We start from the raw sequence: 25,460 nt of genomic DNA on the forward strand, positions 1-25,460 counted from the left end.
TTTTCCCTCAAAATCCTCACATTTCACCCTTCAGCAAATTTATCAAGTCCATCTCTAACATTTGAATCACTTTTCTGTCTTTGCCATGTATCCCCTTAGCCTGGCTACCATCATCTCTCACCTGGAATACACCAACAGCCTCCAACACATCTTCCAACTTCCACCCTCAACCCACTCACCCACCTTCCATGTGGCAGCCACTGTAATTTTCTTAAAATTCAAAATTGTAAAAGTTTGTCTCTTGATTAAAATCCTTCAATGACTGTCAGTACATGTAGAAGAAAAAAAGAAATCTTAACTCCTTCCCAAAGCTGACAAGGTCCTCCATGGATCAGGTGCTACCTGACTCTTCAGTTGCACTTGTGCCACTCAGCTCTCCCTACCTACAGCCACCCTGGTCTCACCTCACATCCTCCAATCTGCCAATCTCTTTTCTGCTCATGGTCTTTACACAAATTGCCTCTGTCTAGAATAGTCTTTATATGGCTTGCTCTGTTTCCTTAGGTATTAGACTTCCTGAGAGAATAATTTTTAACCACACTACTTGTATTCCTTTTATTTTCTACTTTATATTGATTTTCCAATGGTTCTTGTATTTCTTTCCATTGTTTTTAGTAATTTCTTTGTCTTTCTCCTCCATTTGGGACATCATCTCCAGGAGGACAGGGATTTTATGTCTTGTGCACAGTTCCATCCACAGTACCTGGTATGTAGTTGGTCCTCAAGAAGTATTAGTTAATTGAATAACTAAAGAATAATAAAATAAAAATTTTGTGGCTCCTATTGTCATTCATTTGGACAGTTGTCACCATTTGCAGCTTATATTAGCATTTCTCTGAACCTTTCTAAATTAAAGGTCATTTTCTATAACCCGAAAATCTCCTCATATCTTAATTGGAAGATCTTTGCTTACGGACAGCAATGACCAAGGAGTTTAGACTGAAAAAAAACACAGAAGCGTCTTAAGCTTTGTGAAATGAGAAGTTTAGTACAAGCTTCAAGTGATAGTAGATTAAAAATACTAAATAAAATCAGAGACAGTGAAGAGAAAATTGCATTGTAAGAATGTGGGTCTCAACCACTTCTTCTAGGTAAGATCCCAGCTCAATATTTACACTAAAATAGTTCCACATGTGAGCTGGAATGATGCCATAGTGTCTTGATACAGAATTCGAGAAAGTTCTAAGAATGCTTTCTGATGGGTTTCCACAGTCATCTCCTAAAGAAGGGGGAGCGTGGAGTGTCATTACAATAAAAAAGAGAAGCCCTGGGGGGAAATAGCTTCCTGTTTCAGTGAAACTATGTACTAGTAGCTGAATTGCTAACACTTGATGCATTATTATCTGCCAAACCACACTGTTTTAATTATTGACCATGGCTCTATTATTCTTCTATAGAGTTTCACCTAGAAGTGGAAGAAGTCACTGAATTTCCTTTCTGTAAGTTAAAAGAGACTTGTAAGTCCCAGCTCCATCTTTTAAACCTGAAATTTACAGTGAGACCTCATTCTTTTCCCCTTCGCATTATCCCACCTGTCATCTTTTCCAGAGATTGGTCCTCTTCCGTTTTGTTTCGCCAAGTTCTCAGCAGCCTCATGTTGCAAAGTGATGCCATCCAAGGATATCAAAGTATAGCTAGAGTGTGACCATAAAAATTACAAGGTGCAAACAAACACTGCAGGCTGGCTGCATGTTTATCAGCAATACCCAGAGACCATAACACACAATCTAATCAGCAAATCACCTAAATATAAGTTGTCCCATTGGCCACCCCAGGTGAAAATGAAACAGCTGTTTAATTTAGCTTTTATGAAAAGAACTCATATCCTGAATCTTTGATGTCTTTATTGCTATTGCAGTTTATTTATTTATATTGTTTTGATCTTCCTTGAGATCATTGTGTTGTTCTAAAATTGTGATCCTCCAAGTGTATGACATGCATTTTCTATGGTGGTATGGGAAATAACTTTAGAGGGTACTTGGATGAATTTCAAATAAAGTAATAGTGGTATATTTATTTTTAGGTGTATTAGAAAACATATAGCCATCAAATCCCTGACTTATTTCTTAGAACAAAATTAAGTAATGAAATGGGAGTTTATTTAAAGTATTTTTATTATAGAGTAAGTAATAATACAAACAATACTCAGATCTCAACAAGAATTATGAATGTAGTAGGTGACTACCTAAATTTTGGGAAGCACGGTAATAATCTCCAGTCATAATCTATCTTGATTTATGAGAAGGATAAAAGAGGTTGAGCAACTTCCTTCTAATTTGGTGACTTGCAAAAAGGAAAGTTTTGCCTGAATGGAGCCTCAATTAATAAATGTCTTTGCAGCAAAAAATGCTAATGATGAAAGTGGAGGGAAAAAAAGAGAACTGGGATGGGAGAGCAAAAAGGGGGAACAAGAATGAAATCGGGGTTCTGACTGTAATAGGATACTTGTGTGCCAGGCCAGTAAGTGGAGGAAATACGATTTGGGGACCTGGACTATTCAAACTCTTAAAACCTCCCAAGAAAAGAGCTTTTGGTGGGTCTGAGGCTATGCGATCGCCAGCCACAACTAAATGCTTTATTGCCGTCTGGAAGTGTTTATTTTCTGGACATAAATTCAGGGGACAGATTCAAGGCATGTCTAGAAATAAAGCATATCATCATGTGAGCTGAGCTGACAAGGACAATTTACTGTACCCTGCATTTGTTCTGGGCCAATCGGAGGAGAGCCGGTGATTAACATTCTAAAATCCCTGCTGTTACGTTCTGATTGTCCCTTCACTGAACTTTGGGATGGCATGGATTAACCCCTGAGGGACTCCAGTGCAGAGCCCAGAGCTAAGAAGGGACCCTTGTTCTATCCCAGAAGATATATGCGGCATTGGGACGTTCCTGTGTCAACAGGCTGGGCTGATCCTGTGCCTTTGAGGGCCCTGGGAAGGAAGGGGCAGCCAAGAGCTGGGCTGTTTCTTAGAGGCTTTTGCTGAGAAAGCTGAGGTTTGGGATTTATGGGTTAAGTTCACATTTAATTCTGCAGTAAAGGTGGGGCAAGTGTTCATGCTGATTGTTTGAACAGGGACTGCAAGCCTGTTAAGTTGGGAGAGGCTGGAGAAGATAGTGTTTAAGAGCATGAATTCCAAAGACTGGTAGGGCTGGATCTGAGTGACAGCCCCATTATTTATAGCCATGTGCAAATTATTAATGCATCTGACCTTTTGTTTCTTATTTACAAAGCAGAGTAACACGAATTTCATAAAGAAGCTGTGAGAATTAAGTGAGATAATGTGTGGAAGTCTCTGGCTCAATAAATACTGTGTCCCATAATTATTGTTATTTGTTATTATTATTTTGTTCACATGTTGAGCAATAAGGATCCACAGAGGAAGTTTTTTGCTATTTTCCTGGAGGTATGAGTGTTATTTTACACACTGTTTTTAGAAAACCTAATCTCAGCTATAGGTGGCAATGTTTAATCCATTACCAGAGTGTATAATTTTGAAACCTTTTCCAAACCTTAAGGACATTAGATTGAAAAAAAAAAAAAACCTTCAGTTTCAAAACGCTTCAACATAGTAAATTTTAGAACGGTCTATGGAGGCAAATTCACAAATAGCTTGTAATCACTTTGATGTGCAACATATTAGAAAAAGGAGCCTAGAATTAAGTTGAAGTTGTAAAAAGAAATTGGCCAAGGTAGTATGGTATATTTGAAATTGAGATTTCAGTGTGTGTTCCTTTCCATCATACAAATGACTGAACACTTAAAGTTTGAATGTGCTTATGATAGGAAGGCATTTTCTACCACTTCTGTTTTGGGTTCTCTTCCACAGCTCACTCCCTTCTGCTTCTGTTGTTTTGCTCTAACAAGGAACAAACATCAGGAGTCAGAAGTCAGACAGGTGGAAAGGGGATGGGATGAAGAAGAATCGCAAGGAAACATTTCTCTGAAAGGACATAACTTACACTCTTGCATGATTTTTCCTAAGAGACTGCTGAGCATCCTGCTGAGTTACTGGGTAGACAACAAGGATTTTAGAAGCATGGGTTTTTATCTTACTTAACATTAGTATTTGATCCTTTAACTTTCATCTGAGAGACAGAGAACAATATCATTGAATTTGGGAGTTGGGGAAAAGCCCTACAAGTCTTTACTGCTATTTTAAAGGTTTTTATAACAGCCATTTTCATGGCAAGTTGATCTGTGAGCTGAGAGTATCCAGGGAGCAGAGTTTTCCTTCCTTCCTTCTTCCTCCCTTCTTATGTTCCTTTCTCCCTCTCTTCCTTCCTTCCTTCTTGCCTTCATCTTCCTTTCTACTTTCCTTCCATGTGTCTTCTGATTTTATCTATCTGTGAAGATGAGCCTATGTTTCAAAGTATACTATTGATTATTCTTTACTTTCAATTGTGCCTCATCTTAACTTATGTAAAATAGGGAATAACCCAAGTGGGATGCTAATTCCTAATTTTGCTAACTTACTGCAATTATGTTTTTTTACGGCATCTGAGTTAGCGATGCATTTTTCAACTATCTATATGACTTAATATGGCTATTACAAGAATTATACAGATATTTGGGGAACAAAAAGCTGACTAAATGGCGTATTTTGTTTCTCTCATGGATAACTCCACATATTACTATTTCTATTTAATAATTAACATTCTTGTTTTTAAGATATTAACAGTTTAGTCTTCATCCTACTTAATCTGCTTTTATAATTAGAAGCTCAGTGTGTCCTATGGGCCTTGTATCACTTCCACACTAATTGTGATAAAATGTTCAGTAGAATGCCCTGATAAATATTTGAAAATTGAGCAGAAGGAATGTGGAAAAGTACTCTGTGCTTTTAATTGATATGCTGAACAACATTGGTTGTAAGTGGAACTAATGCATTTGATTTTTTTTGTTTTATAGATGTGATTTAAAAATTGTGGTTCCTGAAATTACCTAAGTTGACTGTTTAAACTCTAGAGTGTCTGTGTCTCTCTCAGCAGTACTTCCTTCCTTTTTCTTTTCTTTTTTTCTATAATAAGCAATTTCCAACAATATATTCAACTTAGTAACCAAAGTTCATTTAGACTGATATAAAGATGTTACTAAAATCTGGTTCACCATGACCTATTACTGACCTTCCCCCATTTCCCCCCTTACTCTTCTGAAGTCCCCTTTCTCATTTTGCCTGAGTCAGTTATGTTTCCCTGAATTAATCTCAGGATTGAGAGCCACTGGGCATCTTTCACTTTGATGTAGTGTCAAAATTATGGGCTTATTTTTTTTTTCAGCTTTGGAACTGTGCTGTTTTAGTCACTTCCATTCATTTAGTTTTACATATATATTATATATTATATATATATAGAATATATATACACATACATACATACCTACATATATATTCAGATTCAGAAAGATCTTTTGATGACTTCCCTATCTTTTCCATTAAAATTTTCCTACTTGAAATTTAGTGGCCGCCTAACAGCTGTTGAAATCTTCCCCCATGGGCCATGGTATTCTGGATGCTCCAGGCTCTTTGGGATTTACTGCTTGCATCTCTGGCCTCATCTTCTACATCACTCCGTCCCTCCCCTCCCCCCGCATCTGCTTTTGCACCTTGTGATTAAAGTGATTTTGCACTTTAGTGTACTCATGTGCTCTCTCAAGCCTCTGTCCCTGAGTTCAGAAGATGTCACCTCCCAGTACCCTTCCCTGATACTCCAGGGCAGAGTTAGGTTTCCTCACTCATTAGGTCACACAGCCCTGTGTGCTCTCTATCAGTCTGTACCGTAATGGCCTGTTTACTTGGCTGCCTTTTGCATCTGACTGGAAGACCCTTGAGGGAAAGATCCTGTCTTTGAGCTTCCATTCCTCAGTACTCAGCAGAATGTTTGCAAGTGGTAGGATGTAATTTTTGGTTGAGTGAATGTGTGAATGAGCATACTGTAATTGAATGAATGAATTCTCCTGAGTGAACGCCACAACCTCCAAAAGACTCCTAAATTAGATTACCTGTCTTAGAGATCATCGCTTGCTTTTTCTATTTCTCCAGGACTAAGAAAAAAATTAAGCTAATGACAGTTTTCTGGTATCCACTAGTGTTTTCAGCACTCTAGGTATAAAAAAGAGATGAGAGACAAGAACCTTTCATTAGGAAGTTTGAACTTCCAAAATATATCAGGTCACTTGACACCGCTATGGACACTGTTAAAAACAGAATTATTTGCTGCGTGTTTGAAGGCTACTCAGCCATTGTTTAAGAATTGACTGGGTGGCTAAGATAGAGTGGGATTTTTTTGATTAGAGGCAAAAATAAAGCCAGAAAAGACCTGAGATGGTGCCATTTTTACAGCTACTTTAGATACCCTTAATTTAGGAAGACTGACCAAAAATATAATGTTGGCTCCAGCCTCTCCCTGCAGTTTGTAGGCCTTTGCCCTCTTTTCTCCTCTGTTTATATATGAGTACTTTGTATTTTTCTCTTGCCTGTTAGGAAGTTATACACATGGAATTTTGGGAATTTTTTTAATGTTATAGTAATGTAGAGCGGCTATCCCAGCTTTCCATCAGAAGTGGCAGGCAGCCAAAAACTAGAATCATTGTTTGCAAACTCTAAATATAGAGTCAAGATTTATATGAAGAAAACAGATATGTCTTGTTATAAAACCATGAATAAGCATTGGCACAAACATAATAGTTTATTCTTCCTTGATACCGCTTATTTTAAATAGCTATCTATCTTTTCCTAAGATACTGTAGAAAGATACATCACAGAAACATTTGCTTCAGCTCAAAGTACCAGAGGGTTGCTTGCTCTTTTCTTCATGCAGTCAAGACTTCGTTATTTCTAGGAGGTGATGAGGGAAACAAGAGCCTAAAGGTGATTTGGTCTTTCTGCGCTTCAGATAGCCCATGGGGATGTTATTATTAATAATGCATCATATTCATCTTTAGGTCACTGTTGATGTGGTTTGCTTTTTTTATTCTGGGTTTGCTCTAACTTTGCACAGAGGTTGCCTTGATCTGGAGACTTCTTTGGCCTTTAGTTTACAGGATGTCACATTCAGCAATGAAAGAAGTCTCTCCCATACCCCATCTGTGCTCCTTTCTGCTTCCTTCCCATCCTGCCCCTTTGTTTTGATTTCCATCCCCTTTAATCATTTCTGCTTGGTCCGCAGTGAATGGGCAGCAGGGGGAAAAAGACTTTCAGAAAAAGTTAAAAAGGATGGATGAAATTCATACAATGTACACCATATGGCCTGACAGTTTCCAGATTAGGTAAACATTTCTATTGGGGATAAATAGTCCTGTACATTGATGTAAAGAAATTGCATGAGACAAGGGCATATTTAGCATAGTTACTCTATGGAGTAATGTTTGCTCCGTGAGAGAAATCTGAAAACTCAAGGGCAAGTGGCAGGGGGCAGGGAGGGGGGCCTTGATATAGCCTAACTTTTGGAAGAAGGGGTTAAAAATCATGGGTTTGTGGCCAAAGTAAATACAGTCTCCTCTAAGTTGAACATTTATAATTTTTCTTCAAATGTATACCCACATATACACAGACACACACTTGCAGGTAATTCCCAACAGTCTATCATCAGACCTTCCTGAAAAAACAGAAGGATTAAATTTTATCAAAATCCATTTCTGAGTGGCCCATGCCTGCAGAAAGACACTTGCAGTGGCTGGCAAATTGATGCTAGGTGGATTATCATGAGTGTGTGTGCCTGTTTGGGGTGTAGACTGATCTCTCCTTGGTGAACAGCCCCAGAACCATAGATTTCATTTGATCTTTGCAAAGGCTAACATCTGTCTGCTGTCGTTTTAGTAAGATTGATGACAGGCAAGAAAGGAGAGGAGAGGGAGTCGAGGGAACAGAGACCTGGAGAAGGAGCTCGGGACGGCCCCAGTGGCAGTGGCCGAGGCTGCCAGGGGTCACTGCTGCGAACTCTCTTCCTTGGTGGGAAGCAGCCGAGCCCCACACTGGCAGTAACTGTACTGGGTTGTTACAGCTGATAGCTGGAACTCCAAGACACAGAGGCGGCATTTTGCACCTTATATATCTTAATAGATTACTCACATTGCAGGCAGCACCAAGCTAAATGTTATGACAGCCATAAGAATGTAGTTTACTGTTATCTTAATGTAGCTGGGCAGCACAGGGTAAAGCCATCAAAAAATATATATTTTTTAAGTTTCCAAGAGAAACTAACTGATACAGACATGGAGCTATTTTTACCACGAAGTCCTGAATTTTGGCAAACGCCTTTCAAACTATAATTTTAAATATATACACACATATTTCACATATGCATATGTGTATGCATCTCTGCACATTTGTATATGCATTTCCTCTACTTGCTAAATATCGTTTTTCTTTCACTACTTCCCTTAAATTGTTACGTGAACACCATATAGGGAAGAGTCACTTTAGATATTTTTAAGAGATGATCTCGTATTTGGAGCTTGTGTAGCAAATAGTAAGCATTGTTTTTGAAAATATAAATGGCCCACTTGTGTGATTTGGCATGAATGAGTGAATAAGTGAATAAATGAAAACATGAATGAATGATGACTTGGACCTTCAGTCGACAACATGGGTTAAATATACTACTTGCCTCCAGTTTCTCTAGGCACACACACCTGGCAGGAAGACGCCTGTACTGACCTGTGATGCAAATGAAATTTGATGAGGTTAAATACCCCACTGCACAGGGGGAGTCCAGGGACAGCAATAAGACCTATTTCTGTGCATTTGCTTGTTTTTGTACTTGTGTGGTTGGATGTTTGATTTGAACTTGCTGAAGCAGAGGCTGCAGGGAGTGTTAGACTAGTTTTGGCCTTTATCAGCAGGAGGCAGATTCCATGAATAGAATTTAATCCAGACACATAGAGCACTTTCCAAATTTAGTTGGAAAGTTAAACAAGTTTGCTTTATTCAGTGGGAGCCCTCAGGGCCTTAGGATTCCTCGTGACATCATGGTGATGACATGATAGAGTGGCTGAGTTCCACAGTCCAGTTTATGCAAATTCCAGAACCCTCCAGAAAGCAGCCTTAAAGATTAAATCATCTAGTCCCACACAATTCTACAAATGAAAAAATGGGTATTTAAAAGAATTAATCTCCAAATATCTTGCCAGAATTCTCTTTTAATTTGGCAAAGTTGTGCTTTGAATGAGTTCATATAGAGCCAGATCAGCGGTGAGAGAGAATGAATGTTTAAACATCGGAAAGGAGTGAACACACAAGTGAATGTAGGTTGCTATTTGTACAATATTGAAGAAATTGTTTAAAAATTGTCAAGGCCTGTAGGTTATAGTAAATTAGGGGACTGATTTATACAGTGTCAGTCAGTTTTACTACAGTTTGGTTCACCGAATTGTTCCGTTATTTGGGGGAATTTTTGAATGTGTAAATATATTCATTGAAGTTAATTATTTTTTAGCAGAGGGTGGGGAGAGCTTAATTATAAATATTACTCCTTTTTTTCTGCAGAGTACCAATACTAGAAACTGCCTAGCTGTAACATAGCAGGAGCATGGAGAATTAGCTCTTCTGCCCCAGTGACCTTTTTACAAGTGTGTTCCCGAGTTTTCAGTGGCGAATCCTGCTGAATGAATCAGGGGAAAAGATTCCACCGAGGGTGGGGGAGTCTCTGGCTGAGACTGGGAATTCATAAAGACTTGGTTGATAAGTCATGTTTAGTTTTTGTTTGTTTGTTTGTTTTTTTGTTTTGTTTTTAATCATCCTCAGCAGTACAGTATGTAATTTATATAACTGCCTTAGTCAGGGTCCATATACATTTGAAAGGATAAGTTTAATTGAGGAATTTTTTTTTTTTTTTGTGGCTTGAGCAGTGTTAAGAGGATCCCCAAGGGATGGTGAAGCATGGAGGTCCTGGCAACTGGGGATGTCTGAAGGAGAAAGGGGGGACCAGAGCACCTCAGAGCTAGACCCATTTGTAGTGGGCTGAAAGGTGGTCCCTCAACAGATATGCTCTTCCAGATCCTACACATGTGACCTTACTTAGCAAAGGTCTTGGCAGATGTAACTAAGTTAAGGATCTTAAGATGAGATCATGCTGGATCATCCAGCTGGGCCCCAAATCCAATGGTAAATGTCCTTATAGAAGAGAAGACACAGACAGAGGGGAGTAGCATGTGATGACAGAGACAGAGGCTGAACTTCTAGGCAGCTACAGACCAAGGAATGCCTAGAGTCACCAGAAGCTGGAAGAAGCAAAGAATTCTCTCCTACAGCCTTCAGAGGGAGCATGGCACTGCTGACACCTTGATTTTGGGCTTCTGGCCCCCAGAGCTGGGAGAGAATAAATGTCTGTTGTTGTAAGTCTCCCAGTTTGAGGCACTTTGTTATGGCAGCTCTTGGAAACTAATACACCATTGGACAGGGACTTACTTCCAGATAAGAGCCACTGCCAACACAGCTGCCAGCACAGCTCATGGGAAGGAAGCAAGGGCAACATCACACATAACCTGTCCCCTCCCTCTCTGATCTCTCACTGCTGCCTCCCATTGGCCAAAGTGTATCAGAAGATGGGTACAAGAGAGCCCCAGTGAGCTGGTCCAAGGAGGCCAAGCTTTGGGATGTGAAATAGAGGAAAGAAAGATTTGGAGGGGAAACAGAAATGATTGGGCACAGCAGGGATACAGCATGTATTCCTTTGTAACTCAGTCTCCAAAAGTAAAAACTTCATAATGTCTCATTACTCAGAGAGAGGCTCAGAAAGTAAATTCAGACTCCCAGTTATCACTGGTTTGGGGGAGCCCGCCCTCAAGGCAGGGTGATGATAGTTGTGAAGTGTTGGGGGTTTGGTTAAAACTGAAATTAATGTGTTTAGGCTCATCAAAAGACATGTATTTTAAAAGGCTGAGAAAAAAATAGTTTCGGAACTATATAGGGAACTCCAAGCAAATATGAAACATAAGAAGATGCACACAAAATGATGTTTTCTAGCTGCTCTGCTACATTCTTTCCATGCTCTGTTATACTCTGCTGCTAGTCAGTTATGACTTTTTATATGTTCAGATTTCTAGCCGTCCAGTCAAACGAGGATTTGAGCTTCTCTGTGAGAATCTCAAGCCTTTTATGCTTGTAATTAGTTTGCTCCTGAGAAATGAGAGGTTTCATAACTTTTATCATAGAACTGCCTGTATTTCAAATTATATTTGAACTATATCTCAGAGCTTCACGCCCATTCTAGGACAACCCACTTCCCAAAGTGCAGGCTTTCAAATTCTGTGTGAACTTCTAACATCCCAAAGTGGAACAGTAAGCATTCAGGGAGACACCACAGAAAATAATACTCAACACATTATTTTCTCAATTTTAAGGTTTTCATTTGCAAATGTTTATTAGAAATGCTGCTTGCTAGTTTTGATATGATGTGTGATGAGGTCTAATTTAGCACCAAGTTAACATTTTACACATTTATTTTACATTTTCTGTATCAGTTTTTCATGGGAGCTTACAGTGAAAATTCCTATTTCTAGGCACTCTGTCACATGACATTTTTAAGAAATACAGCCCCCAAATTCTGCAGGAAGTGTTAAAATGAGCAGCATCTTTTCCTGGACCTTCATCACTATAGAATTTTCCCAAAAGCAATACATTGTTACAGCACTGGCCTTTCTATTGAAAGTAAAGTATTGATTTAGAAAAAATTCCTCCTTGCAGAAGTTAGCGATAAGCATCTCTCTTACTATTTTTACTCTATTAGAATAATGGAACACGCGTAAGCTTTGGAGTCAGGCAAACCTGCAATTGGATTATGACTTTATCACAAACTAGAAGAACTTGCTCTTTTCTAAACCTCAGAATCCTTAGGTGTAAAATAGCCCATCACACAGGGTTGCTACAAAGATTCAATGAAATTATGTAAGCAGAGCTCCTCCTACTGTGCCTGGTCCATTGTAGGTGCTCAGTAAATATGTAGTGATTAATAACTTTGCTGTTAAATAAGGATGCCCAGGAAGATGAAATGGAACAAACTGTTGTGCCTTGAAAAGCTGCTTTTGATTTTGTCACCTTGGGCTTTCTGGTACTCCCCTCCCCCCTCCCCCCCAACCCCCGCCGTCTGCTCTCCTGCAGCCTTGTCTAGCTTCCTAATTTATCTCCCCTCCCTCTTATTATGTTTTATTTCCACCCATTCTTACCCTCCTCTGGCTGTTTGGTGCCCAAGAGAGAGCCCAGCATGAGGATTTGGCTGAGTGTACGTGTCCCCTTTTCCCTCCCCAAATTAAATGCAAGCTCTGACTTGGCAGATCGGGTCCATTTTCTTCAGCTCCACAGGACCTGAGTGGGATAAGGAGCTGATCTGCTGCTAATTAGAATCAGTGACCCTGGCCTGATTCCAAGGTTTAGAAAAAGACAGAGCTACCTGTCCCAGCACTGCCTGGTACTCGATACCTTTTCTTCCCGAACCAAACTGATCCATTTATCCACATCCTGGAAGTCCAAATAATCAATTGTCTGCTGGGTAGGACGGAACACATGCTCCTGAACTTTGCAGTTTGCACATGTTACAACGACAATGCTTACAGTATGGTGGGTAAAAATGTGAATGGTGTGTAGCTTAGAGTCAGGCATTGAGCACAGATGAAAATATTTGTCTGTGTCCCCCTTTTGGACAGGTGACACAGTTTCTGTGTCTGTCAAGTGTTTTCCTCTGGTAGATTGTTCAATCTTATTAAAAAATCACTTGTGGGAAGGGCAGATTATCCCAGGCAAACCATTTGTATTAATCTGGATATATTTGGCTCTTTATAATTCTGTTCTAACAGTCACTTCCTGAAAGAAATGTCTTTTCTTGGGGTTTTTACAAAATATAGTAGGAGAAACGGCTGATAAAAAATTTTACTTTATAAAAAGTAAAGAATTAGTTTAGAAAGCAAAAGAACAGGGCACATATATCTCAGTGACACAGGGAACTATGATATGGATATTATGGGTTATCACAATTTCAGCCATATTTGAGGCAAAGTATTATGTTCAAGTCACAGGTGCCATAAGTATCACAAAGTTTGTTTCCTACTCTGCTGTAGTTGAACTTGAGGAGAAAATCTTCCTTCAGGAAAATGGCCTTCCTTCCAAGGGCTGGATATCATTAGATATTGCCAACAGGGGTGTTATCATAAAATTATTAAAACCTCTGCTCTTTCCTACTGGAAGGAGTAATTTACATGGTTCTAGAGAAGTTGACAAAGAAAAGTGTGAATGAGGATGGATTATGTACCTACATCCAGTTGACAAACGATGTTCCAGAATGCAGAGAGACTGGGCCAAATTAGATGGCAGGCTACTTGCTTTTCTATTGAGAGAAATGCTACAAAGGCTTTGCAATGGGCAGTAGCCCCTTTACACTAGAATCGGGGGTTGGCGAGGACATGAAGAGAGGATCCTTTAGAATGTGGGTATGTAGAAATTTGAAGTGTGTGTGTAGAAGTTCGAAGTGTGATTGTGTGTGTTGTGTGTGTGTCTCACCACAACCAGGAGAGTACTTCAATAGCAACACAAACAAAAGCTGCAGATTCAATGGTAAGGAAACTCACCTTGTAACAGAATGCTATGTAAAACCATAAGAAGTCTCATGATGCTCTTCCGTGCCCCCATTTTCCTAATATTTAGATCGGTTCTAGAATGTGGTAGAGAACACGTGAACACTAATTCTGAAGGAAAATGAAGAGTGTTCCATTTAAATTATAGATCTACCTATGTTCTTAAAGTATGATATTCCCTCTTGCGAAACACAAACAAGAACTCAGATCCAAGCAGCATGCTAAAAACTCCAGCGTTTTAAAAGAAAATCACACATGCTCACAAAAGCCTGTCACAGGCCTGGCAAAAGCCTAACCACCTAGCCATCATTGATGGTAATGGGAAATCTGATAGTTTTCTGTTTGCAGCAGAAACTCCTCCCTCTCCCACTCCTTTATTTTTTTATTTTTTATAGTTTTAAAAGCAGAATCTTGATTGGAGTTTTGATGGGAAGTCTTACTGGGGATAGGAGAAAGTATTAAATCTAAATCTTAATGGGTATGTGTAATAACTACAATATTTCATCTTTCACTCAGTATTCATTGCCTCTCACCACGGGCCTGGCATGGCGCTAGGTAAGGGGCTGCATGGGTGAACGGGACAGAAACTAGGTCAGATTTTGGTGAGGGAGACTACAGAGAAATCAGAAGATTTTTAAATGTTGAGAGAATAATAATGGCTTATGTATCTTGAGTCTGATATGCTAGACAATAGTCTTAAGTGTTTACCATGTGCTAATTTATTTAATTCTCATAAACACAGGCTGGACATACTTGGAATGGTCAAAGTAGGCTGAAATGGGGGTGCATGGTTGGGGAGCACTAACCTAGGTTTTGGGGACACTGAAGACTCCATATTAAAGGTAAAATTTACTGCCACTTTAGGCAGTTAATTAGCCCCAAACATGTTGAGAAGCACTTTCCAGGCAGAGCATCAAGTATACCTGTATTTCAGGGGCTGAGACCATGATACAGCCAGCCTTCCATATCCGCGGGTTCCACATCCTCAAATTAAACCAACCATGAACCATGTAGTTCTGTTTATGATCCTCGCGTGGTTGAATCCAAGGTGGAGCCCATAGATACGGAGGGCAGACTAAGGGACTTGAGCATCCCTGAATTTTGGTAACCACAGGGGTCCTGGAACTAATCCCCTACGAATACTGAGGAATGACTGTATATATTTGGGACTGCAATTACTTAAATTTCACTGGAGCCAGATGACAAGGGGATCAGGGATTAGACAGGAATCTAGGGAGGTAAGCAGAGGTTGTTTGGTTCTCAAAAGGTAATGAAACACTTTGAGGACAATATTGAAGAGAGGTTTTGGTATTTCCTTCCCCTCTTCACAAGTGCCCAGGTGACCCCCCCTCTGTGTGCAGTGCACTGTAGATTCCAGAAGCTCCTGAAGGCTGAGGGAAGGAGGAGGTTTGTCAGCATCATCCTCTCTCTGTGCTTGGCATCTCTGTTCTTGCTGCTGCCATTGGCTTGTCTACAGGGAGAAAACAGAGATGATTCAGCAGATTCTAGCCTGACTCTCTCTAGCTAGTTTCAGGGATGGTCTGATGCACCCTCTTAAACCTCTGGGGGCTTGTCTTCTCCTCTCCACATCTGTGCTCTTCTCTCCCCAACTTTAGCATAAGATACACAAGGTTAAGAATTAGATCATAGACTTTATTTGTCACTCAACATATTGTAGTTTCTTCAAAAATACCCACTAGTTTGTTGGCCATCATGCTTCTGGAAAAGTTGGTTATGAATCACATGTTGCTATCCAATATATTTCAATATTTAACCATTCTAGTGCTTTTATGCAGTAAAATTATTTTAATCTTTAGTAAAAACATACTGGCTTAAAATATGAGCATTGTGTTGAACACATCGAAGATACTCAAAAATTGCATTCTAAATTGAGAAATAAATTTTGGAATTTAGAAAGTAGGTAATGAGGCATGTTGTTTCTGAATTATCTATAATATACAGAAATATGTATATATGAAAGTTTTGTGAATGAATAGACATTAAATGAACTATATTATTTTATTTATTTTAATGTTATTACTATGAATCTGTGGAGATGGAGAGTTGAATGGATCACTTCCCATTTGGGTGCCATCTTGTGTAAAGTGAGCTTTAAGCTCACATGAAAGAGCTTATCAGAAAACCTCATGTGCCCCAAACTGGTGAATGTCAGATTTTTACCTTATAGATCTGGTGTTTTTGTCCTAGATTTCCAGGATGGGAAGATGTAATAAAAGGGCAAAAATGGAAAAAAGAAGCAAATGGCTTCAGGTCTTCCCATATCTCAAATGGGAAAAGAGATAAGGAAGGGTACACGGTCTTCTGGGCTAAGTTTTCTGAGTTCCAAATAACAACTATGGATTTCCTAAAATCTTAGTTTCATCTTTCCAAAGAAAAAGTATAAGAAAACATTGTTAATGATGAGCAAGAGTGATAGCAAGAGGGGATTTTTCTGATCAGATAGCTCTTACTGAATTGCACATTGGGCGTTTGCAAATGTTTCTAGTAGATAAATGGTAGTTACACCACTTGCAACATCAGGCTGCACAATCTTGGTCCTGTCAGCCACAAACCAGCCTAGAAGAGAATGAAAGTAGCTAGTTGTAGGGTGATGATGTGTTTAAAAAATATCTATGTGTATGGCATGTGCTGAAAATCCACAAGTGCCCTCTGCATTGGAAAATTTATACAAGGGTCCAGAAATTGTGATTTATTTTTTAACTATCAGGACCACTGAACTGTGCTATGAGGACCAAGGAATGGAACAGGGCCCACGAAAAAGGACACGAGTGGCCAGAACTGGCTCAGCTGCACTCACCAAGTGCTTGTCCTCAGATGGAGACCCACGGTCGGCTCTGTTAGATGCTATTTTCGAAATCTTCACAAAGGGCTGTGCAGTGATTATATGTATTCATGATGTGCATAGCGTGTGCTCAGCTCAAAGGATATTTGAATGATGCTTTGAGAATTATTCCTAAAAAAGGATTCAGCATCTGTAAACTGCTTCGTCTTTGAGAATGGGAAGAAAAAAAAATATGGCTTGATTTTCTTAAAAAACAAATCCCAACTCATAAAGCAGAGCAGCTTCTGTGAGATGGTGTTAATGCCCTATTACCCACCTAACACACTGAGGCATAATCACGTGCGCTTATGTGCACAGAATCACAAGCACACGTAAACAACTGGATGGCATTGGTGCTTTCAGTTTTCTTTGTTTTCCAGCATATTCGAAACACTGAAGGATTGTCACCCAAAACAGTCTAGTGGAGTCTAAGAGAACTTTTGCTATCTCACAGCTTCATTCCCTGTTTAGTTTTTATCCTGTCACTGCCGAGAAGTTATTCATTGACTACCTATTACAATGTGCAAAGCACTGTCCAGGTGACACTTGCTGTGCACAAACTCGTGGGATTGTGAACTATTTGAGAATAGGGGCTGTGTCTTAATCGTACGTACACTCAGCATGAAGCCTGGAACATAGTGGACACCTGGTGAAAGTCCATTGAATAAATGAATACACAACTGTTCCTTCTCTCTCCCCCATTAGTTTGCAATTTATTTAAGAGACCCGATTCTTTTTCTTCTTTCTTTTTTAAACTCCCTTTTTATCTACCTGAATTACTTTGTTAAGGAAGTCAAGGTTCTTGTGTTAGACTGTATTGAAGGTCCTGCTCTATAGATTTCCTCTGCAGTGCCACTGTGCACCTAGATGGGGTCTGTTACTTCACCCCCTTGAATGTGGGTTGGTCTTTGACTGCTTTGGGCCGTGTGGTATGAATGACAGTGTCGGTGTGTCTGTTCTGAGCCTAGGCCTCAAGAGGGCTTGTGCTCTTTTGTTCTCCGTTTTGGACTTTTGCCCCATGAGAGTGTTTCCTGACTAGTCTGATGGAGGAACAGAGGTCACATGGACCAGAGCCAGTTCATCCCAGCTAAGTCCCTAGATGAGCCAGGCCCCAGCTGACCTGCCAACCAATCGCAGGGACATGAGCAAGGCCAGCTTAGAGAGGCAGAGCTACCCAACCAAAACGTAGAATTATAGCAAAAATAAATATCTATTGTTGTACGCCACTGAGCTGCTATGGTTGTTTGTTACGCTGCATTTCTGTGAGAAGAAATAACTGATACCAACATCTTTAAGTTGATTTTCCTCCTGGCTTTTTCTTTACTCTTCATGGTCTGTTAATCACATTTTCCCAAAATCTGTTCTCAAGAAAATTTCTGATTTCAGTCACTTGTAAATAAATGTTAATTTAATATATTACTTATTTACAAGGTATTAATATTTTAAGCATATACTATGACTGTGGAAAGCAAGGTCTTACACCGTGTTAAACCAGTTTATTCTCATTGTTGATCAGAGAGAGGAGATGTGGCCATGTCATTGAATGCCTAAGAGTAGCAGTTGGGCTCTTGGATAGTACAACCTCAAAGACGTCTAACCTTGAGACAAGGCACCAAATCTTTACCCTGTCTAACGGTCAATAATGTTGCAGTCACAATCTCTTTGCCTTCTGGGAGCTTTTAATCTAAACATATTAGCAATGGCTCAATAAAACAGCAGAGATGATAAAGACAACTATGTAGAAGTGGACCTGTTTATGACATTATTTATATTTATTAAAACTCAGATAGTGTACTGAAGTTCTAAGGAGTTGTTTTAAACTTTCAGATCAAAAATAACTGATCAGTAAAATGCCTAATGTGTATGCCTGTTGATTGCACCAATTTGGATATGAATGAAGCACTCTCAAGAGAATGTGTAAAGACAGCAGAAGTGCAGTGGGAACATTTTATTAGGAAAAATATAGTAGACAGAATTTTGAAATAGGAAGACAACTATGAAGACAACTTGTAGAAAGAAACCAAAACTCATCTTGTTCATGGAGGATGATTTGGCACAACAGAAAAGAAACATAGAAAGTAACAAGTAAGAGAAAAACTACTTGTTTCATAATCTAGAACATCTTCCCCAGTGAGCTGAACATCTCTGAGCTTCTGAAGTTAGGATTGCAGACCCCAGCCAAAGAGTGGCGGTTTGTAAAGAGTTTTGCCCCTCGGTGTGTTCCCTTAACCCAAAAAACTGCTGCAGCGCTTCAAGAATTACAGATCTTACAATGACAATTCTTACTGAACAAATATTTGCACTGTTTTAATTTCATGCCATCGACATCAACAATCATTTATGGAGTGTCCACAGCATGCATGAAGCATCAGAGTAAACACAGGTTTTACAGAGTAGAGAAGATAAGGTTACTGTCCACAAAGAAGTTGGGCTGTAGGAGTCCATTTGTTCACGTAGTTCAATCATTTAATCAATCAATCAACCAGTCTATCCATCAGCCCATCACCAGCAGCTCTGAAACATCAGAACCCTGCAGTTCATTCTGTTTCTCTGGGCCTTGGACAAGAGCCTAGTGCTTTCATGTAGTAGGCGCCAAACAGATATTTGTTGACTTGATACAACGGCTCCATATATTTTGACTGACTGATGGACAGCTTCCTGGGAGTACTGCCAAGATATCAGGGAGGAGCAGGCTTCTGGAAAAGGACTTTCTCTTCCTGTAGTATCTGGACCTCTCTTTAGAACCGACTCTTTAGCTAAGAATAACAACAGGAGTTGGAAGCTCCTTTTAGGTTGCATGATTTGGGCTTTCCTCCAAAAGCGAGATACAACATCGCTCCTGTGTTTCTCAATTTTATTCTAAATCCTTGTGGTGTTTAATGTGCATGCCTAGGTCCTAGCAAAATTAGTTTAGAAACAGGTTTTAGTCACTGATTGATCTGGTCTAGATTTTCATAAGCCTCAATTTTGTCTGTTATATTCCTTGCTTCTCATAAATATATTTAGTTACTACATCTTCTGTTTTAATTTATTTTCATTTGACAAACATATTTCCAGTAGGTTTGCCCTAGCCAGGTGCCCGGCTAAATCAAATATATGATTTAGAGAATTAATGAGCTCTCCCATAGAGTATATGTTGCGTTTTGTCCCTCACTGGATCCTCCACCCTATGGCTCCCAGAGGGCAAGGGTGATGCTCTAAGGTACTCTACACCAAGATTAAACTAGGATTAAACTGAGTAACAACAGGCAAACAAGATCACTTTTACATGTGAGGTGTAATGAACGAACCATGGGGACTGGACTAGATGAAGCAAGCCCCACAGCAAAACTTGGTATTGCTCGGACACACTTAATTTTAGATCAGCTTTTACAGCAAACAGTTGGTGTCCTACCTAGATCGCCTCAATATTCACCATTCTGTACACGCTGAGGGCCTTCTACTGTAAGCACCCGACTCTGCTGGAGAGCTTTCTCAGGCTGTTGGAGTGTGTCCAGCCTTCTTACAGGGTAGGCAAGGATGCTAGGGAGCCAATATCTGAGTGCACTCTTGGCCAGTGACCAACAGGAATTGGTGGATAAATACAGGAGCTTTTTTAGCCCTCAGGTGGGACAGCTCTGCACGTTCCACACTGTCATCCAGTGGTCTCCAGCAGGATTGAGCTCCAGTTGACTGCAGTGGACATCTTGTGAACACACTGTGCTGGCTTCCTTTCTTGTCTGCTTCTGCACTCCACTCCTATGTCTTTGTGGGATCACATATTGAATAAATCCTTATCTCAAGCTTTAGTTCTATGGGAACCCAACCTACACAACTCTTAGTATGAATTCAGCATGTAGAGAGATAATATCTCAAGGAAAGCCTGGCACAATTTAAAAAGAGTTGTCATGGTGATTGTTGCTTCCCTTTCTGGTTAGTTTATTCCATATCTGAATTACAGAAGTGCTACTACAAAACCTTAAAAATATAATATTTAAATTTAAACATTAAATTTTAAAAGATATTTTAAAGTATGTTTCCTTCCTTCCTTCCTTCCTTCCTTCCTTCCTTCCTTCCTTCCTTCCTTCTTTCCTTCCTTCTTTATATGTAGTTTCTGACTTACAGCCACAAGAATGAATGTCTTACATCCTTGAGATGAACTCAGTACCATCCTCATTGACCTAGCAAGCCATTTTTTCCATGATGACAAGCTAGGATCACGCCTCTTAATGACGGCTGCAAGATTGTCTTGTTAGGAGAAGGGCTAAGGTGGGATCGTCTTTAATGACAGTGAAAGCACCTCATAAAACCTGACTCCTCAGTTTTACAGGCATGAGTCTGGAATTTTAGCAGATGTAGACTTACTAAATCAGTCAGTCAAAAATTATATCAGTTGAAGTGCAATGTTCTTGGCAGTCCGAAAATCCTGAACATGTAGGTGACTTGGAGGGCATTTCGTTAACTCTTTAATTGATCGCTTCAGTGCTAGAGGCAGTAGCTAATTGCCTGTAGGTCACTGTAGTACTGGAGCTTAGGTAAATGTATATTGTCGTATGTCAAATTTTTATATGATTCCTTTGCACAAGTTGGTAAAAATGATCCCTACATGATTAAATTAAGACAATGTGGGGTGGGTGATTCAATTAAAGCCCCAGAGCCATTGCACCAATTATCAGATATACAAAAAACTAATGAATAGCTGTAACTACTTTTATCTTTTGCATCCTTGTTCTTCAGTCCTACGTGCCTCATAGAATGCCCGGAATTCTTTTCAAGTTCTCTGTGGCTGGATGTTGGGTGGGCAACTGGTAACTGGAGCAAAAGTGCAGGAAGCTCAAGATTTTAAAATACATGTATACAGAAACTCTGTGGGTGGGGATTTAAACTGAAACTAACTAGATGAGAAATTCGAGAGGTCTTTCCATAGCCCAATGTTATTTTGAAAACGTCCGCAATATTTCAGTCTTCATGGAGCAGGTATTATTTACCAGGGTGAGTGATGACAGGGAAAATAAATGGGATTTGTCATACCTAAAACATCCTATATTTTACATCATTTATTTTACAAATCTCCAAACATTCTCAGGAAGCATTATGTTGGAGGCAAGGGTGAGAACTTTGTGATGCCGTGGTTAACAACAATTTTAATTACTTAATGTTGACATAACAACTGAATGCGTGTCTTGCTTATATAAAATTAAGCAGTGAGGTTGTTAAAAAAAATACATAATATGTCAGACAGGCTGTGGGCATTTATCTCCCGAATTCTATGTTTGGAGTGAAAGCTGTTCACATTCAGCCCTGACTTTATCCACATACAGAAAGGAAGCAGCCTTTAATCAAGAGTAAGTAGCAACTTGAGGGGAGACTCAGGGTCTTCGGAATCCTGATTTGAAATTAAAATCTTCCTGGGAATGTGTCAGGAAACTAACAACATCTAACCACTTATAATTACTAACTCTCATTAACACCAGTTGCCAGGAATTTTACATATATTGTATCTGACACTTTAAAACAGCTCTGTGAAGGATTACTATTGTCCCATTTTAGAGTTGAGAAATCTGAACCTCATAAAAGTTGAATAATTTCACCAAGGTTGTCCATCTATAAATAGCAGAGAAAATGGTCTCACGTGGTTCTACTAATGCATAACAAACTATCCTGAAACATTATGGCTTAAATCAAAAACCATTTTATTACCTCTCATGATTCTGTGGGTTGACAGGGTTCAGTTGATACTGAGTGAGTCTGCCGACAGCTGGTCTTGTGACTGAGCTGGAAATCCAGGATGCCTCACTCTTGTGCCTGGGGTCTGCGTGGGGTTGGCTGGAAGGCTGAGCTGAGCTGTGGTGTGAGGTTGGCTAGGATTCTCTCCTCCATGTAGTTGAAGAACCTCTTCTTCTCCACGTGGCCCTTCCATGGGATATCTCTAGCAGGGCAGCTGGATCACTTACCTGGTAGCCCAAGGCTCCCCAAAAGCACAAAAGGAGGACTGGTAGGGCTGAGACCTGAAACTGGCATTGTGTTACTTCCAGCACGTTCTATTGGTTAAAACGTAGCCATGTCAGATCTATCGCAGGGGCAGTGGTGATGCACAGGGGCGTGAATACCTAAAGGCATATTTGCTTGGGGATATTCTGGAGAGTCATTACTGCAGTGGGTGATTCCAGAGCAGATAACGTTTTCACTAAGCATCTGCACTGATGCTTATTTGTTCATGAGAACAGGGATTGTGCCAGCATTTTCTTTCTTTCTGCTTTATCTTTACATCTCTGGCACCTGGCACAGTATTTGGAACATAGTAGGTGATCGGTCAATGTTTTTTGAATGAATTGTTTTGAATGAGCTGGGATCCTCATATTATGGAACTGTTATAGATGCATGTTTGCAAGATAACTTCCCTGAGAATGAGTTTGGGTGGACCTGAGTTGAATATGATGAAATATAACTAATTATTCTATTGAAGGCTAAAGATGACCAGGAATGTATAGATCATTCTTTTGTGTCCTGGAGCGTCAGTAACAACAAAAACAAAAAGATTCCAAGCTTTTCCTAAGTACCCACTTGAATTAATTCTTTAATTCTTTTCAAAATGCTATGAAGTAGATATTGTTGTTTTTCTTATTTTATAAAATAGGAAACTGAGACACAGGAAGGTAAAGAAGTATGGCCGAAGTCACACAGCCAATGCATGGCATGGCTAGGAATTGAATCACTACATTATCCTATGTCTTTATATTGTCGGTCATGACTGTCCTACATTTCAAAGGTGATTTTTTTTTTCAGACTAGAAACTGGAAAAGGTGTATGTGACACTCTGGTCAGGAGGGTTGAACCAGGACAGTGTTTCATTTTGAAGAGTTTAAACATACTCACCCTGGAAATTCAGAAAACAAAACAGAACTTATAGGCATTTGGCCCAGGAGCCTGGGAGGAAAGCAAAAGCCATCTCTGTCTGGGGTTACACCAACAATTCCCAGACGTAGTGTTCTTATCGAAGGAGGAGCCCTTTCTTACGCTCAGCAAATAAGGCCCTGCTCTCCTTTTATCGGAATCCTTGAAAAGGAAAGCTAACACATTGAAAATTTGACTAGTTTTTAAATTATTTGTAGTTTCCGTCATTATTTTCTTTTATGTTTTACCGTTTACATTTTGGTCAAGTTTTGTGGAGAGCCTGGGGCTGCCTCTGTTGCAGTGAGAATATCCAAGCATCTTTCTCTGTACTTGAGAAGGGGCAGCACAGGAACCCTAGTGAGGGAGGGGAGGTGGGACCGTTAGGAATAAGTGCAACAAAATCTTAGAGGGGAAATGGAAAGTGTAAGAAACCTTGAGAGAGATTTTTTTTCTTAATTTCTTTTTTCAGAGACAATTTGGAGTGGTCAGATTTATGTTGTGTTTTTTAAATGGAGGCAGCTTAGAAGTAGATAACACAGTGACTCACATTATATTGTCCATTATATAAGTAGTCTGTGTCTGTGAAGACAGGAGGGTCTCATGGTTTTCAGGCCACTTCTGAAGTGAAAGCAACACTGAATTTTATATGTATGGCACACACCCTTCTGAACTTGGGAAGACTGAGTGTGAGTGGGAGGATTCACATTCCTAGACTTGAAACCCTTCTTTGAGGTGATCTCACAGAGAGAAGGGTAGGTATCTTGGACTTGGTAACCAAGCTGAGGAGGGAGGCTGTTGCCCCTAAAGGGAAAACCAGCCACGGAAGTGAAGGATTGGACAACTGGAAAAAGCGGACTGCTAAAAATGCTGAAAATTATAGGTGTAGGTAAATATTGATGGATTGGCTTCTCAGTTCTTTCTGGAAGTCACCATGAACCAACCCAGAAAAGCCCAGACATGTAAAATCTGCAGGCAGGATTCCCAAGGGAGAAAGATAGGTCATTTGTATACCTTTACGTCCTTCCACCCCAGCCGGGAGTGCAAGTTAATCCCTAACATGTCCTCCGAGGCCATCCTCACCTGAGCTTTGCCTCATTGCCTTCAGCAGGATAGAGATTGGATACCCAAATGATCTTTCATTAAAAGAGATGTAATGAGCATGACCATTCATAGGCGATTATGTAAGTTGAGGGGTGTAGAAATACATAGGATTAGGGATGGAAGCTGAAATTTCAGAAATATACAAATACAAAATACCCTCAAGGATGCCAATTTCACATTATTGAAAGGAGGTCATAGATAGTACTTGAACAATGGATTGATTTGAAAAGCAGTCAATAGTATAGACAATCATAAATCTTTGCTCTTAAAAAGTATTAACACCCTTTCACCAGAAATAAATACTATGAATATCTACTTCAGTCAGAAACATTTACTGAGAAGCTGCTATGGGCCAAGCCAAATTTCAGAGTCAGGCACCCAAACCCTTGTAAAAAAAAAAAAGTTTACTTTTCAAGTTCCCCCCCAACCCTAAGTCTTTCTTTTTCCTTTTTTACCTCAAAAAAATGAGAGCTAGAAGATCTGATTAAAGACTGTTGATTCTTTTATTGCTGATCACAGTGACAGAAAAACAATCTACCTAGCTACAGGGGTCTTTAAAGAGTCTCCCTAGAGCACTGGGACGCCCCCCAAAAGTATTGAAAGTGTATAGACAGGGGTGATTTAATTCTTCCTCACAGCTTTGGCACTGAGGCTAATGTGACGGAAAAGGATTAGGAGTTACTCTGATGAGGGAATTTCAGGTCTCTAGGGAAACACATTCCAATATATCAAAACCATACAGAGACCGTTTTTTGGCTGCCCTTTCCTGAGGTGTCCAAAGTTCAGTCATGGGGACCTATCTAAGTTCATTGGTGGACAGTGAGGTGTGCAGCCATGGGGCACTAAGAACTAAAAGCAGCTCTACATTCTGTAATAGGAAGCACAGTGTGAAAGGTAGCCAATCAGTTAATCCCACAATGAACAGGAAAATCTTTATGGAGAACGTTCTGTAGTCCCAGAACCATTTTACATGCTATTGTAGGAAAGGCAGCATAAATTTGTCTAGTAGTGGAGACAAAACAGAAAAACATGAGTGTTTAATAATAGAGAATTTTGATAGTAACAAATAGTATAAAGGGCCAC

The sequence above is a fragment of the Vicugna pacos genome, chromosome 15 (genome assembly GCF_048564905.1).
Source record: "Vicugna pacos chromosome 15, VicPac4, whole genome shotgun sequence".
In the NCBI taxonomy this organism is placed as follows: domain Eukaryota; kingdom Metazoa; phylum Chordata; class Mammalia; order Artiodactyla; family Camelidae; genus Vicugna; species Vicugna pacos.